The following is a 4,512-nucleotide window of genomic DNA, read 5'->3' as shown; positions in this document are numbered from 1 at the left end:
AAGAGCTAGATAAATTCATGGAGGATCGGTCCATCAATGGCTATTAGCCAGTATGGTGTCCCTAGCCTTTGTTTGCCAGAAGCTGGGAATGGGTGACAGGATGGATCACTTGATGATTACCTGTTCTGTTCATTCCCTCTGGGGCACCTGGCATTGGCCACTGTTGGTAGACAGGATACTGGGCTAGATGGACCTTTAATCTGACCCAGTATGGCCGTTCTTATGTTCTTACAATAGATCGTTTTAAATCTGATTAGGAAGGGTAAAGATAGTAGTTTACCAACTTCACATCCCCTGTTTCTCCCCCGCCCCTGAACATACATACATTCCTATAACTCAAGAACAGCTTTGATTTGGAAGCCCATATTTAGCAAGTTATTAGTCTATAATGTGGAGTCATTTGTTTGTTTGCTATTTTTTAATTGTAAACGGTTTTAAAAAGTGGCTAGAAAGACATGACAAGCAGCACACCAGAGCCAATTCCTGCTTTCTCCCATGAACATGCAGTTCCTTGTTGTCTTCAAGGGGAATTGTGCATGCATATGTGAGGATAGAACTTGGCCCTATATAAAGTTCAGATTCCTCTGGATTTCCAGCCTCTGGACGCAAGAAAAACTGCAAGGTCTGTGAATGCTGAAGTTTCTCTGGCTAGGTACTTAAGAGCTCTGAAGGAAGGGGGGGAAAAAAAGAAAAAAAAATTTAAAATACCCTATGCTGTCTTCCTAATTCTGAGATGAAATGATGCTTGATTAGGGAACACTATTGAAACTTATTTGTAAACACTTGATAATACAAGGGCCTATTTTGTGTTTGTCTTTTTATTTTTTGCAACAAATGGTTGAATTGCATTTTAGATGCAATATAAAGAGAAAGCAGTTTAATAGTTAAAGAGCAAGTCATTCAAAGGAGTTTGAAGGGTTTTATAGTTCTATGTTCATGCAAAAAAATTAAATATATTCTGTACACTTCTAATTTGTTGGTTTCACATTGAGTGGCAAACAGAGGTACGTAATGTTTAACCATTATCGAACCATTGATCACGTCAAACAGATATGAAATCTGCAGGCTTCTTTGAAAGAAAAGGACGGTTGATAGCAATGGGTGTATTTCTCCTTTTAAAGACTGTCTTGGGGCATAGTGTGTGTGTGTGTGTGTGTGTGTGTGTGTGTGTGTGTGTGTGTGTGTGTGTGTGTGTGTAAGAGTGAGAGCGAGAGCTGGGAATTGTAAAAAAAAATTGTAAAGTAGAAAAGGACATGTTTCTTAGACAAAGGACAAATACTGTAAAATTGTGTAAATGTCACTACTCATGTTTTTTCATGTTGTGTGTAGCATAGTGTAAAATAGGCTTTTCGGCAGTGTTATTCTGTGAATTGTAATTTAAAAACAAGCCATGCATGGTCAAAGATATTATCTACAGGTCCTTTTTCATTTGTTTGTTTTTCTCATTTTAGGTAAAGATGTTTTGTTATATGTTAAATTTAATTGTCCATGAAACTGCTTTTTGTTTCTCAGTTTTACTTCATAAATAACTTGAATTACTGTTTAAGAATTTACTACACACAAGCACTCCTTCATTTGTATCCATCCTTAGGAAGCTTTGTCACTACATTGAGTATAACCCAGGGGGATTTTCCTTTTTAACACACCCCTCTTTTGCCTCTCCTCCCCCACTCCATCCCTTCCTCACATTCTAGAAAATGCAGTCTCTCTTTTTTCCGTGCCATGCAGGGTCAACATGAGAAACTGACCTCAGACCTGTGTCCAAAATTTCTTGATATAAGTAGTAACAAAGCTCACCTCTACAGCATTATGTAAACACATCTTGCAATAAAGCTTTCTAAAGCACTGTGTTGGTTGCTGATTTTGTTGACGTATCCAGCTGGGACCTTGGTTGGCTATTTTTTTAAATTTTGTATTCTTTATGCAGCCATGAACCCGCCACACAAGCAACAAAATGCCATTGTTAAACCACCTGGGTGGCCTGGCAATGAAAAGCTAACCTTAAAGTTTTATCTCTGCTTTCGCAGATTGAACCGAATGTATAATCCTGGGTGAAGTAAATGTGTGTGTGTGTGTGTCTGTCTGTCTTTCTGTCCAGTTCTCAAGGATTATAGTAATCTAATACTGAAATCCCCACCAAACATGATGGGATTCTGCTTGCTGCCATTAGCTGGCAGTCAGTGCTTACTTTGTAATGAAAGAGGTGCCAGGACTCAAGCAATTTTTTTACTTTCATGACTGATGTGGTGAGCCGAGAGGTCCCAGGGCTATAAACCGCCAAGCCCAGAGGACACTCAGCCCTGGCACAAATTAAGCACTACTGGCAGTTGATGCATTTTTGATTTTTGTCTTTAAAGCAGTCCATGCAGCAAGAGGCTTGTACAAAGAGCCCATCGTTTATAAACGCAGATCTCTGACTCGCCTGCACTCAGGTGAGTATTCTGATTGATGCTGCACAGCGAGACGGAATTCCTGAAACTCTTGGGCCTGGTCTACACTACGACTTTAATTCGGATTTAGCTGCCTTAATTCGAATTAACGCTTGACCCGTCCACACAACAAAGCCATTTAATTCGAATTAAAGGGCCCTTTAATTCGATTTCTGTACTCCACCCCGACGAGCGGAGTAGCGCCAAAATCGAATTTGTCAATTCGAATTAGCGTTAGTGTGGCCGCAATTCGATGTTATTGGCCTCCAGGAGCTATCCCACAGTGCACCATTGTGACCGCTCTGGCCAGCAATCTGAACTCGCATGCACTGGCCAGGTGGACAGGAAAAGCCCCGGGAACATTTGAATTTCATTTCCTGTTTGCACAGCGTGGAGAGCACAGGTGACCACAGAGAGCTCATCAGCACAGGTAACCATGCAGGCTGATAATCGAAAAAGAGCACCAGCATGGACCGTACAGGAGGTACTGGATTTGATCTCTATATGGGGAGAGGATTCAGTGCTAGCTGAACTGCGTTCGAAAAGACGAAATGCCAAAACTTATGAAAAAATTTCCAAGGGCATGATGGAGAGAGGCCACAATAGGGACACAGATCAGTGCCGCGTGAAAGTCAAGGAGCTCAGACAAGCCTATCAAAAAGCAAAGGAGGCAAACGGTCGCTCCGGGTCAGAGCCGCGGACATGCCGCTTCTACGCTGAGCTAAATGCATTTCTAGGGGGGGCCGCCACCACTACCCCACCTCTGACTGTGGATTCTGAGCTGGGGATAATCTCATCAGGTACACCTGATGATTCCGTGGAAGGGGAAGAGGAGGAGGAGGAGGACGAGCTGGCAGAGAGCACCCAGCTCTCCGTTCTCCCCAACAGCCAGGAACTGTTTCTCACCCTGACTGAAGTACCCTCCCAAGCCTCCCAAGCCAGCACCCAAGACCATGACCCCATGGAAGGGACCTCAGGTGAGTTTACCTTTTAAAATATAAAACATGGTTTAAAAGCAAGCATTTTTAATGATTAATTTGCCCTGAGCACTTGGGATGCATTCGCAGCCAGTACAGCTACTGGAAAAGTCTGTTAACATGTCTGGGGATGGAGCGGAAATCCTCCAGGGACATCTCCATGAAGCTCTCCTGGAGGTACTCCAAAAGCCTTGCCACAAGGTTTCTGGGCAGTGCAGCCTTATTCCGTCCTCCATGGTAGGACACTTGACCACGCCATGCTAGTAGCAAGTAATCTGGTATCATTGCCTGACAGAGCCTGGCAGCGTATGGTCCCGGTGTTTGCTGGCATTCAAGCAACATCCGTTCTTTATCTTGCTGTGTAATCCTCAGGAGAGTGATATCGCTTAGGGTAACCTGGTTGAAATAAGGGAATTTAATTAAGGGGACTGAGGTGGCCGTTCCTACTGGGCTGTTTGCCTGTGGCTGAAAAGAAATCCTTCCCTGCATTTAGCCAAGTGCAAAGGGGGGGGGGAGGATTGGCCCAGAGCTTTTCGCGTTTTGCTAGCAGGGATCTTCCCTGATACCAGCCAGGCGGTGGGGGGAGGGAGAAAGCACTCATCCCAGAGAATTCATGGCGGGTGGGTGGGGGGTGGTGTTAGTTTGGTTCCTGCAGGGATCTTCCCTGATACCAGCCACGCGGTGGGGGGAGGGAGAAAGCACTCATCCCAGAGAATTCATGGCGGGTGGGGGGGTGGTGGTGTTAGTTTGGTTCCTGCAGGGATCTTCCCTGATACCAGCCACGCGGTGGGGGGAGGGAGAAAGCACTCATCCCAGAGAATTCATGGCGGGTGGGGGGTGGTGGTGTTAGTTTGGTTCCTGCAGGGATCTTCCCTGATACCAGCCACGCGGTGGGGGGAGGGAGAAAGCACTCATCCCAGAGAATTCATGGCGGGTGGGGGGGGGGTGGTGTTAGTTTGGTTCCTGCAGGGATCTTCCCTGATACCAGCCACGCGGTGGGGGGAGGGAGAAAGCACTCATCCCAGAGAATTCATGGCGGGTGGGGGGGGGTGTTAGTTTGGTTCCTGCAGGGATCTTCCCTGATACCAGCCACGCGGTGGGGGGAG

Source organism: Emys orbicularis, chromosome 2, assembly GCF_028017835.1.
Source record: "Emys orbicularis isolate rEmyOrb1 chromosome 2, rEmyOrb1.hap1, whole genome shotgun sequence".
In the NCBI taxonomy this organism is placed as follows: Eukaryota; Metazoa; Chordata; order Testudines; family Emydidae; genus Emys; species Emys orbicularis.
This window is presented reverse-complemented; position numbering follows the sequence as displayed.